The sequence below is a fragment of the Coptis chinensis genome, chromosome 3 (genome assembly GCF_015680905.1).
Source record: "Coptis chinensis isolate HL-2020 chromosome 3, ASM1568090v1, whole genome shotgun sequence".
In the NCBI taxonomy this organism is placed as follows: Eukaryota; Viridiplantae; Streptophyta; class Magnoliopsida; order Ranunculales; family Ranunculaceae; genus Coptis; species Coptis chinensis.
In genome coordinates this window covers 61692828-61706857 of record NC_141458.1, presented here as the reverse complement: position 1 = coordinate 61706857, position 14030 = coordinate 61692828, and positions in this window count along the sequence as shown.

The following is a 14030-nucleotide window of genomic DNA, read 5'->3' as shown; positions in this document are numbered from 1 at the left end:
AAAGGTAGCAGTTTCAGACTCACCATCAACTGCAATTAACTCTGTAAACCTATGTTAGTAGCCCAATTGCAGTTAAAAATACTGAAAATAAAATTAACAAAGATCAATTTTTAGTATCAACCTATATTAAAATTTGTAAACTATCAAATCACAGGGCGATCCATATCGTTACTCAATTGGCATTAATATCATTTTTGTGAGTATGGGATTATATGATTAGTTAATCTACTTGAAGGTACTCTGTAAACATTAATGCAGCTATTGGGTGCAGTTGGAGTTCTAATCTTTCTTTATCTACCTCATTTAGCTTTGCTCTACTTAAAAAAATTAATGACAAAGTGGCTACTAAGAAGTCCCAATCTTGTGCAAACGACATATATCTGCCCAATGGAGATTGAGATTTTGTGAACTTACCCAACTGTAGAAGCCATTATAGAGCTAATAGCGTCACACTTGATATAGATGAAGAGTCCGAGCTGAATATAAACCTTTAAAAACAACTGAGCTACCATACCTGAAAAAAGAATCGAGAATGAAAGCTTGTAACAAATGTCTTAAGGTCGTGAGGCTACCGTTAGCAATTAAAGAAAGTATTACATTGAGACTACAAATGTATTTGAACTCCTTAGTTGTCCAGTTGTCTATCACAAAAAGGATCTGAAAAGTCTATCGTAAGTGATCTTATTAATGCCAAATGAAAACTTATAATGTAACAAAGCCTTTTCCAAAAGAATACTTACTGGGATTTGTAAGTTGAGTAGATAGTGATCTAGCAGTCATAATGAAATACTTGTGGAGAAAAAGCTAAATTAGTGCGACACATAATGGTCACTTGGCCATAAACAATGGTGCAAAAAGAGAATGACATCGGTACATAACGCAACTAAGTTGGTAATTGCTTTAAGAGTTCTATGTGCGCCGAATTTAATATATATTATCATATATAGTATATATGTTATCATATATAGTTGGTACTTGTTTCTCCTCCCTAGGCACATTCTCATATATTATCACAGTCAAGCCTAATAACCTGCAAAAAAGTAACATTCAATCTAGTAAATAATACAACCATTCTTGTCGATATTTCCATACATTAAATTAACCCAAAGATATTTCCATCAATATGAAAGCATATTGTTTCGTCTAATTTAAAAACAAACACGTAGACTATAAACGTTAAAAAGATTGGTGACTCTTGGGGACTATGGACAAATTGGTTTAATAACTATAAGGGATGGGTAATGTTAACTTCTATATATTAAATCACCAGGAAGTTCCAAGCAAAGACTTCTTATCCTTGTCAAGCATAACTTGTACTAAAATCCCCTCTCCCCCTCCAGTAAAAAATATTATAAGATCAAAATTGGACTAAAACATAAGTGAGCTGAGAGATCATCGTTCCAGTTTCTTTTCATATATTGTGTTGCAAATATAGAATGGTTCCGTGAATAGTGTCATTTTCCAATTATACCCCTAAATGGGTTCTATTATTACGGTGTATGTTAGAAGTTAGGTTCGTAATAATGTATTTGAGTGAAGGGTAAAATGGGCAGTTGACTAGTCAATTTCAGACGTTTCTCCTAAATTTTAGCACATTGCCATCCGTTTTGCAACAAATTACATTGTTTTGCCATTGTCTAAAACAACTGACTTATCCTCAGTTTTGCAAATATTTGCAAAATTGCCACTGCCCGGTTTTTAGACTTTTGTGCTGCCCGGAACAACCCCCTATGCTTTTGTGTTGACCTATCCTTAGTCTTTAAAGTAGTTAGATTTACAAAACACCCCCTATGCTTTACCTAAATCACAAAACAATCCATAATATTTATATTAATTAGTGAACAGTCTCTATATTTTGTCTAAAATTATAAATATACCCCTATATTGTAAATTACGAAATTACATTTTATTTATTTATTTTTTAAGAATGTAACGGCGCATCGCGCCGTGCCGGAATGCTAGTATGTTATTAAAGACTTTAGCAAGGCAAAGAAAGAAACCAAATATTTTGTTGTGTGTTAGAATAAAATTAATGAGGAATAGATCTTACAACAAAATGCCATCATGAAAGGAGAAAAACTGCAGTTGGTGGTCCAAAGCATCTTTTGCATAAGTGATAATTCGAATTCGGTCCTAACACCTTCATGTTGTTTGTCCTTCATCTGTTATTTCACACATTCAGATACAAATGAGAATGAATAGCTCACATCAATGACTAAAATAGGTTAGTTACTCCAATATCACATAATTGTAAAACACTTGTCAACGGACTTGAAAACCTTAGGAGCTAAATACTTAATTTTCAAAAGATAACAATAGGAGCTAAACACTTTTAAGGAAACAATCATATTCTATAAGCTTACTTCTGTCATTCTAGTACTATGATGATTTGCCACATACTTAAGTGAGAAATCTAGCTCCATTAGACTCTTTAACACGCGCTAAAACCATAAAAAGTGCCAGGCAATCTATCTACATGGATCGAGAAGACTTATGAATAACAATCACAAAAATTCTAAATTGAATAAAGTCCAATTATGAAAAGTTTTGATTCACAGAAAGCCAGTGTAACAACAAACCAATAAAATTCTAGATTTATAAAATTTGTAGTGTATCAACAAACAACTGAAAAACTCAAGGTTTGTGATCATCTAAAGCTATCCATGTCATAGTGATTTTTTCTTGAGTAAGTGGATTGTATGCACCTACCTATATAGAATCACCGTAAAACTTTGATTATTTCGTTTGCAGTGGAGATATCAGTTAGAATCGGTCAGGGAAAGTAGTCAAGCAGCCTCCATTCATGGGAGAGGAAAGTCGTTATAAGGGTTTTAGAGAGTTCGATCGGTTTATTAGCTGCGTTCAGGGTTTTTTTGGGATGCATGATTATAGTTTCTAGTCACGGGCTTTTTTGGGTTTTACTTTTCCATTTAAGTCGGACACATCCTCTGATTTTCCGTGAGTAAAAAAATGACATGGACACACTTTTTTGGGTTTTACTAAGTACATGCATGTGACAATGACTCACGTTGTTAAAGGAACTATGATTATTTGAAGTAAAGTACCAAAACCCCCTTTAGAAAATCATTTTTGCATAGCAATTTAGGCAACAAAAGCAGAGAAGGTACAATAAATGAATTTTTCAATGAAATCATAGCACCCTTGTAAAATGTAAAGCATTTGATGCATATACTCTTGCACCAATTATTTAAAAACTTCAAGTTTTGTAAAGATTTAAATCCGATAAAGGCTAAAGGACTTCCCCCGAAAAATGCATGCAAGTTTTTACGAAGATACTCTGGGCGTATGCTGGAATAGTGAACTTATAATACTGCCTGAGATGTTGCAGAGAAAAGATAGTCTCCTCATTTCCTGTGGTACTGTGAAGAGAAAAAATTAGCACTCACTCGATTCTGCAAAAGCCATAAAGAATGATCTAATTCATTAGCTAATTTTATAAATCTCTTTTTCCATATGTTACTGTTTTAAAAACATAAATTTGGACTCCAGAAATTTGGGTCATATCAGCTTTGTTTAATTTCTTGCTCCTGCTACGTATGACATTTCTCTCTTCATTTGTTACAAATTAATTTTCTTTAGATTAAATTCATTTAATCATAATAGAAGTTCATACTCATTCATTAGACAATTCATATATAGTCTGATATAAATCAATAGTAGGTATGATACTATAATGAGAGGCTAATAACACATCCATGCATATCATATATATATATATATATATATATATATATATATATATATATACAAATCCCCCGCTCCATTCAAGTAAAACATCCCTGAAGACCCCCACATTCAGCAACCATACAAACACAAAATCACACACATACAGAAAATGTAAAAGGTACTACATAGCCGGAATTTATTAGTGCAAAAACCATAAAAGCATACCTAAACACATTTGACCATTGCCATAGTGTATGGATGCAGAGTAACAGGTGGGACTAAAGCCTGTTTTCACACGAAAAATATCATTAGGAAAAATGTATCCCATAGCCACAAAGGAAAAACAAAATGAAACACAAAACACAAAAGTTCCAATAAAAAAAATTATATGTTTTTTTGGAACATGAGGAGCTACATAGGGTAGTGTTCAAGGTAATCAACTTGAAACTGAGAAAGGCTATCCGCGTAAAAATGAATTGAAGAAGAAGAGTATAAAGAAAGTAGAGGAGTCATACCTGATATGATCGGATGTAACGGGTAATTAGAGAAGGGTTTTGACTTTTGAGTAAAAGAGAAACTAAAAGCTCGAGCTCCTAAAAGTCCTTCGCTGCACAGAGACACAAAGAATCTTTATATTAAGTCGTGGGATACAGATAAATAATTCGATGAAGCTTATGATGCCAAATTGACATAAGAACCAAATCTTAGTTTATAACAAATAATGTCAGAAACCACTAACTTTTAGGTAGTAAACAAAAAGGTCTGCACTGATCAAATGATTAAGTTGTAAAATGAAGCTTACTATTGTTCAAGGAATAGAAACACGGTAACCTCATTATCTAAAAATCACGGTAAGCTCATTATGATGCCAAATTGACAGTTTAATATGGCACGTAAAGCTCAATGCAAATCGGTGTATAAAGCATATTGATGATCAAAGTACAATGGTGCGGAGAGCAACAAATCATTAAATCCTTAGCAAGGTTCAAATTAATTGTCCCAAACAGGAGAGGTTCTCTTATACTTTATCAGGTTCTTAAACTAACTAATTCCAAGTCCACGCAGAAGAACGAAATCTTAGTTTATAAGAAATAATGTCAGAAACCACTAACTTTTAGGTAGTAAACAAAAAGGTGTGCACTGATTAAATGATTAAGTCGTAAAATGAAGCTTACTATTGTTCATGGAATAGAAACACGGTAACCTCATTATCTAAAAACCTCGGTCGGGGTATTAATTTGGCCTGAACTAAGGAAACATGTATAATCATGTACAGGAAAAGGAGCAACGCCTCCTAAAGGACCCGGTTCTAAATCATTTAAGCTCCTTTTGAAATCAACATTTGAAGTTGGTAAGCCATATCTCATTGACATCATCCTATGTAAAATTAATGAAGGTCCACTATCATTAAATAACCTATAGAGAAAATTAATTTCTAATGCAAACAAACCTATTGCAAGTCCAAGGGATCTCCTCCTAAGGTTGTAACCCCTCCGAAGATGAAATATAGAGTCCCTATATCCTTGTGGTTAGTTGTGAACAGCCATCGGACCAGATTTACCTACTATTATTTTTAGGCTGCTCCTTTCTTGCTTTCTTTGCCTGGCTTGCTTGTTTGTGCTTAATAGTGAGTAATCTACTCTAGAAACAGCAAATAGCAAGTGAGAGCAACTCTAGGCCTAGACCCATTCCAGTATAAGTGAGTGCATAAACGTCTTAGTCTGGCTCTGGATCTTTATCTTGATCTCGACAAATTTCGATTACCAAACTCTTAACCTCTACCAGGTGGGCCAACCTCTCCTGCTTCTGCAACATATCAAGCTCCAAGGTAATCTAATTAATGTTCTCCAGTAAGCAAACGGTGAAGAGCTCGACCGACCAATCGAAGGGCGAAGGTTCTCAATTGTGGTGCGGTAGCTTGAGGCAGAATAAGATCTCACTAATAGCGTACTCGAGACTATAAGATCTCACTAATAGCGTACTCGAGACTGAGACTCGCTAACTACTATCATCAAGAACTATTCTCCAGAGGGGGGCCCTCTTCTTAGGGGAAGATAAAGAGCCACTGTGATTATATAATTCATTTTGAAAGAGAAAGAACAACTATTTAAGTATAGTTTCATTAGAGGAATCTGAGACGTGGGAGTGCGAGAGAACCGGTGTAGCTTCTGCTTGCTCTTTATCTCTTCATCCATTAATCTCTGCCAGCTAACAATTGAAGGACCAATTTTAGAAAACTTGGGATAACCCTAGAATCAACCGGAGAAGTTGGAAAAGATATCTTGCCTAACCAAAGAACAACTTCCTTTCTTAAATCAGTGTGTCTTGCGACCATCTCAGTTTGATGATCAAAGAGAAGCACCACAGTGGGGATGTGAGAGAGGCTGTTGTGAGAAGGTTTAATCGTGCGACCACCTCAATTTTTTCCTTTTTCAGAGTTTTCGGTCTCGGAGTTTTGAGGGACTCGTGGGGTTTATAATCTTATTTGTGGTTACTCAATGTATAATTCCCTTTTTCTCTCCCTTATTTCCTTTTTATTTCTCTCCTTACTCCTTATTTTACGTGAGTAATTTTTGCCTTTCCTGATTTCTCGTGAGTAAATAGGGTACTTAAAATTAGTCTACGTGGACACCCTCACAGCACTCCAAAAGGGACTGCTATTATATATATATAAAGATTATAATATATTGGGAAATTATAGTGTAACACAATGTGTTATACTGAATGTATGACACAAGCCACTAAAGTCATGCCACGGGAAAACAATAGAACTTGTTGGACTGGTAAACTAATAAAAGCAAGGCCTAAAATATCGCCGATATATATCGTTTTTTTGGTGCATCGACATGGATATATTCGATATATCTCAACCGAATATTGAATCCTTTTTTTCCGGATATATATCACAATTTTCGATATAACGATATATATCGACCGATATATACGATATAAATTGTTGACTTTGATCGATATTGTTGACTTTGACCAAATATTGTTGATTTTGACCGATATATTGACGATATTTCTGATATAATCGACGATATTCCCGATATATCGACATACAAAACAAAATTTTGACTGGTCAACAAAAAAATAGATATCTCCGATATTTCCAATATATCCTATATATATATATCGGTTTTTGGGTAGATCGAAATATTCACCGAATTCGATATTTTGGGCCTTGGATAAAAGAGCAGTCTTCCTTCATCAATCACCACCACCTCCACCGCCATCATCGTCGGATTCGTCTCCAATGGCAACCACAAGAGACTTATCTCATCCTCATATCTATCTTTTTCTCTCTCATTCTCTTCATTCTTATTCTCTGTATTTTCTTATTTTTCACACCCATCTTCCTCTCTCTATAAACTTAACACTCTCCACCACCACAGTCATCACCCACAAAAATGAAAGGGTTAATTTTTGGTTTAATGCAATTTACTAGTTAAATTGATTCGTGTGTTCATGGGCTTTTAAGATTTAGAATTAGAAATGCAATTTAAAGAACTTTGTTTAAATTATGGATTATGATTTCATATTATATGAATTTAGAAGAATTGATATTTCTTTTATCAAAGAGATGGAGGGAGAGATAGAAAGGACTTTAAAAGGTGCGGGTGTGTCTGCCAGCGGACCGTACAAAGAAGAAGATAGTGGTATGGTGATGGTGACCGTGTCATTTCTCTCTCAAATTTTGTTTTGTGCGTTTTGTTCTTGTGGTTAGTAGGTTGTATAATTGACGTGTCAAGTTTTTATTGGACTGTGTTACATTAAAGCGTAACTCCGTGTGTTATATTAGAAGGACTCTAATATATTTTAGACTAGTTTGTAGGCCCGTGCATATGCACCGACTCTTTTGAAAATATTTATATTTTTTTTAGAAAATTGGGACTATCGTTTTAGTCGCTAATCCGATTTTATTTTTTAACAAATTGTTTTAAATTAAGTTTTAAAAACCCGTTTTTTCAATTGGGAGAGAGATTCTATTTTAATAGGATAATGATTCTCGTTTTAATTAGATATGCTATATTTCGCTTAATTTTCAATAGGGGAGGAATCTTTACATATATATTATAGCTGTACCATCTTGGCTCTATTTTTTGAGCATTCATAGAGTCTCCAATAGTTATAAAACTCTTTGACTAATTACTAAAAGTAGGAGACTAATATGAAAAATCAGACAATTGGAGCACTAGACTCCAGTTTTTTCTAAACTCTATTACTAATTAGTAAAAAAAATATGATATAAAGAAGTAAACAATCCCATCTAGATTTTCATAGATTCTCCAACTTTTTCTAAACACTATAGCTAATTATGAAAAAATATGAGATAAAAAACTAAATTGCTAAAAACAATAATTTCCACCGAAAACAATTTTCCTAAAACCCTTACGCCACGAAAAATAGTTTCCACACTAATCTTAGGTGAAGTTTAACATAACAAAGTTTTTTTTTAGAAAAAGACAATGAAATAACGAAGGAAAAAATAAATTGAGTTGCCTGAACATTTACTTTCTACATTTGTTAACCACACATGTGACTGGGACAAAAAGGAAAAATAAAAGTCAACTAATCATAAAATAAATAACAGTGTACACTCAAAACTAAGCGGACAACAAATAAAGTTGTATTGTATGCACTATATGTCTATATGGGCCTAAACAAATAAAGTTTGATAGATTTAATGCATCATCCACTTTGGGATTTAGACATTTAGTCATCGTTAAGGATTTCAAAAACCACAGTAATTACGACATATTTCAATTAAATTTTTGAATTTTTGAATTTTTTTCAACACTATAATGTAATTTCTAATTTTATAATATATATATACCAAACCAAAACAAATTACAGTGGAAAATTAAATTATATAAAAAATAACATCACAAAACATATAATAGAAAATTTTGCATTCATTCTAATACAAGCTCACATGTATAAAAAAAATTAAAAAAAAAAATAACAGCAAACCAATAATGACAAATATTTTAAAATATATATAATACTATATGAAACTAAGCTCAAAGAACAATTAATGGGAAACCGAAAACTGGATGCAAATGTATCCAACTAACCTCAAATAATATTTAACAAAAAATTGGAAACTTGATGCAAATGAAAACATTAAACTAATCTTAAAAAGTAATTAATGGGAAATCGGACTATGGATACAACTGCATTAAACTAACCTCAAAGAATAATTAACGGGAAATCAAAACTTTGATGCAAATACATCGAATTAACATAAAAAAATAATTGTCGGGAAATCGAAAACTGGTTGGAAATGCATTGAACTAACCCTCAATGATTAAATTAATGAAAAATTAGAAACTGGATGCAACTGCATTGAACTAACATCAAAGAAAAATCAACTATAAATTAGGAACAAGATGCAAATGCGTAGAACTAATTTTAAATAATAATTAATGGGAAATCGGAAACCGGATGCAACTGCATTGAACTAATCTCAAGAAATTATTAACGGAAAATTGAAAACTGGATGCAAATTCATTGAACTAACCTCAAACAATAATTAACGGAAAATCGGAAACTAAATGCAAATGCAACCTTATCGAATAATAAACGAGAAATCAAAAACTGGATGCAAATGCATTAAAATAATGTCAAAGAATAATTAACGGGAAATCGGAAATTGGATGCAAATTCATTGAACTGACCTCAAAGAACAATTAATAGGAAATTTGATACAAATGCATTGAACTAACCTCAAAAAATAAATAACGGGAAATCGAAAACTAAATGCAACTGCATTGAACTAACATCAAAAAATAAATAATGGAATTGAAAATCAGAAACTGGATGCAAATGCATTAAACTAACTCTTTTTTTTGCTCGGTAAATGTAAATTGAATTAAGAAAAAAAACGAAATAAAAGAATTGTACAGGAGTGGTAGAACCTACATGCTATACAATGTAGGTTCAAGATATTCTAAAATAGCAACCATATAGAACCTTCCATTCATATAGCCATGGGGGTCTGCCATTTAATACAGAAGCCTCATTCTCAGTTAAGAAAGATCCAAATTTTGCCGCCTGGTCTGTGACTAGGTTAGCCTCTCTCAAGTTGTGCTACACATTCAAGCTTTGCACCTTCGTCGTGCAAATTTTCCATCTACATAAGAGTTGCCAAGGGATGCCCCATGAGTTAAAAGCTGTGACAGCTGCTGCCAAATCTGATTCCACCCAGAGATTGCTTCATCCTTTTGAAAGGGCAAGCTCCACACTCTCCAATATAACCATGCACTCAGCTATATAGTTGTCTGCAATTCCGATACCCTTGCTCAAGAGTAAGACAAAATCGCCATGAATATTTCTAAAGGATCCACCCAACCTAGCTGGACCTGGTTCCCTCTAGAAGCCCCATCTATGTTGACCTTAATTTGATTACCAATTGAAAGAAGCTTTAAACTAACCTCAAAACATAGTTGTGTTATATGTTGTAGGAATGTCTCGATAAGTATAGTTTTGCATTTAAAATAGTGTTTATCTTATCTCTTTTCGTATGATTGGGAACGTCTTGCTATTCAAGTAACTTCAATATGAACTTCGCCTTATTAGGCAATTTCACAAAACTTTAATCAAACTTCTATTATTAAACAACAAAATGAAGTTGAAGGGTTTTATCGATCAAGGGCGAGTTCTTTTTTTTTTAATGGATAGTGGGGTTTTCACGTTATAAAAAATTTGGATGAGTGATCAATATAATATTCATATATAATAGTTCTACATATATAGTTGCAAATATTTTTCAGAATAATTAATATAACATCACACGTTCGTAAATAATCTTTGAAGATCCCACATAGTGAGTCATGTATAATTAAAAGAATAATTAACTGAAAATCGGGAACTAGATAATTTTTGATGATCTCACATATTAAATCAAACATAATTTATTTTTATGTCCTATTTGAAGTTGATATTACACACCACATTGGATAATTAAAAGAAAATCAGAAAGTGGATTCAAATACATTGAACTGAGCTCAAAGAGTAATTAAAAGGAAATCGGAAACTTTATGTAAATACAATAAACCAGACTCAAAAAGTAATTAACTAAAAATCAGAAACTGGATGTAACTGCATTACACTAACGTCAGAAAATAACTAATGATAAATTAGAAATTGGATGCAAATCCTTGAAAAATATTTAATCGGAAATTGGAAACGGTATGCAAATACATCAAACAAATTTCAAATAATAATTAACGGGAAATCGAAAACTGGATGCAAATGTATTGAACTAATCTAAAAAAATAATTAATAGAAAATCAAAAATTGAATGCAACTGCGTTGAACTAACCTCATAGAATAATTGGCGGAAAATCAGAAACTAGATGCAAATGCATTGAAATAACCTCAAAGAATAGTTAAAAAAAAATCAGAAACTGGATGTAATTGCATCGAACTAACCTCAAAGCATAAATAATCAAAAACTAGATGTATATATATGAGTAACCTCAAACCTCAAAGCATTTGCATGAGGAATATATATATATATATATATATATATATATATATATATATATATATATATATTTTATTTATTTATTTATTTATTTATTTATTTATTTATTTATTTATTATTTTTTATGGTTGATGCATATATATTGAACTAACCTCAAAGAGTTATTAACGGGAAGTCAGAAACTGTATGCAAATGCAATGAACTAATTTCAAAGACTAATTAACGAAACATCGAAAAATGGATGCAACTGCACTGAACTAATCTCAATGAATAATTAACAGGAAAACATAAATTTGATGCAACTACATTGAACTAATCTCAAAAAATAATTAACGGGAAATCAGAAACTTGATATTGAACTAACCTCAAAGAATAATTAACTAGAAATCGAAAATTGGATGCAACTACATTGAGCTAACCTCAAAGAATAATTAACAGAAAATCAGAAACTGGATGCAATTGCATAAAACTAAAATCAGAGATTAACTAATGGTAAATCAGAAATTGGATGCAATATATTGAGGAATATTTAATAGGAAATCAAAAACTTGATACAAATGCATTGAAATAACCTCAAATAATAGTTAACTAGAAATCAGAAATCGGATGTAACTGGTCGAACTAACTTCAAAGCATAAATAACCAAAAATTTGAAACTAGATGCAAATGCATTGAACATCGAACTAACCTTTAAAAATAATTAACTGGAAATCAGAAACTGGATGCAGATGTATTGAACTAATCTGAAAGAGTAATTAATGAGAAATTGGAACCTGGATGGAAATACAATGAACTAATCTCAAAAACTAATTAAAGAAACATCAAAAATTGGATGCAACTGCACTAAATTAACCTTAATGAATAACTAACGAGAAATCATAAACTTGATGCAACTGCAATGAATTAACATCAAAGAATAATTAACGGGAAATCGAAATCTTGATGCAACTGCATTGAACTAACCTCAAAGAATAATTAATGGGAAATCGAAAACTAGATGCAATAACTACATTGAACTAACCTCAATGAATAATTAATAGAAAATCGGAAACTTGATGCAAATGCATTAAACTAACCTCGAAACATAATTGTATTATTTGTAGAGGGAATATAATGTCTCAACAAGTATAGTTTTGCATTTTAAATAGTGTTTATAATAATTCTTTTATTATGATTGAGAGTGTCTTACTATTCAAGTAGTTTCAATATAATCTTCGCCACATTGAGCATTCTCATAAAACTTCAATTGTTAAACCTAACAGCTAAAAGAAGTCAATAAGTTTTATCAAGGGTTGGTGTTTTCTTTTTATTGAGAGTAGTGCAAGAAATTTGAATAAGTGATTAATATAATTATCATATATCTCTCATAGCTATGTATAATTGCTAATATTTTTTAGAATAATTTAATATAACGACACCCGTTCGTAGGACGGGTTCGAAAACTAGTTCTCATTTTAATAGGAGAATGATTCCTGCTTTAATTAAAAATGTTAGAATTTGTTTTAATAGAAGAAGAATTCTCGTTATAATAGAAGAGAAATTCTCGTTTTTCAAATAGGAGAGAAATTCTCGTTTTAATAGGAGATGACGTGGAATTTTAATAGAGCTCAAAAAATATCCCTGGAGGAGCTTTAATATTAAGACTAGCTTGTAGGCCCGTGCATACGCACCGGCTCTTTTGAAAACATTTAGATTTTTTTTAGAAAATTAGGACTACTGTTTTAGTCGCTAACCCGTTTTAATTTTCTAACAAATTGTTTTAAATGAAGTTTTAATTAAATTTTAAAAACCCGTTTTTTCAATTGGGAGAGAGATCTTGTTTTAATAGGAGAATAATTCCCGTTTTAATTAGATATGCTAGATTTTCTCTTTTCAATAGGAGAGGAATTCCCCTTTTAATAGGAGAATGATTCTCGCTTTAATTAGAAGTGTTATAATTATAATAATAAAAAAAAATTCTCATTTTCCAAATAGGAGAGAAATTCCCGTTTTAATAGGAGATGACATGGAATTTTAATAGAACTCGAAAAATACCTCTTGTGAGAGCTTTAATATTAAGATATGGTGATTCCATTGGGCACTCATCAAATTGGATTGGGCAAGCCCTAAAAAAAAGAAATTTTACAAATTTGCCATATTACAAGTTTGCCATCAAAGCCCAAGCCCAGCAACCAATTCAACCGGTATCACCAAAACGAACCCTCCGGGTCGTTTCTGTTTACACTCAAACGACTTGGACAAGTCGTTTGAGTGTTAGTTTGAGTTTGAGTTACACTCAAACTACATGGCCAAGTCGTTTGAGTGTATACTCAAACGATATGGACAAGTCGTTTGAGTGTTACTCACACTAACACTGAAACTATGCGGCCATGTCGTTTGAGTTTACACTCAAACTACACGGCCTTGTCGTTTGAGTGTGCACTCAAACTACATGACCATATCGTTTGAGTGTACACTCAAACTACATGACCAAGTCGTTTGAGTGTATACTCAAACTACATGGACACGTCGTTTGAGTGTTACTCACACTAACACTAAAACTTCTGGCGGCCATATGGTTTGAGTGTACACTCAAACTACATGGCCATGTCATTGAGTGTACACTCAAACTACATGACGGCGTAGTTTGAGTGTACACTCAAACGACATGGCAGCGTAGTTTGAGTGTTAGTGTGAGTAACACTCAAACGGCGGTCCATGTAGTTTGAGTATACAATCAAACGACATGGCGCGTAGTTTGAGTGTACACTCAAAGCGACATGGCCGCGTAGTTTGAGTGTACACTCAAACGATATGGCGTGAAACGATATATGGCCGCGTAGTTTGTGTGTTAGTGTGAGTAACACTCAAA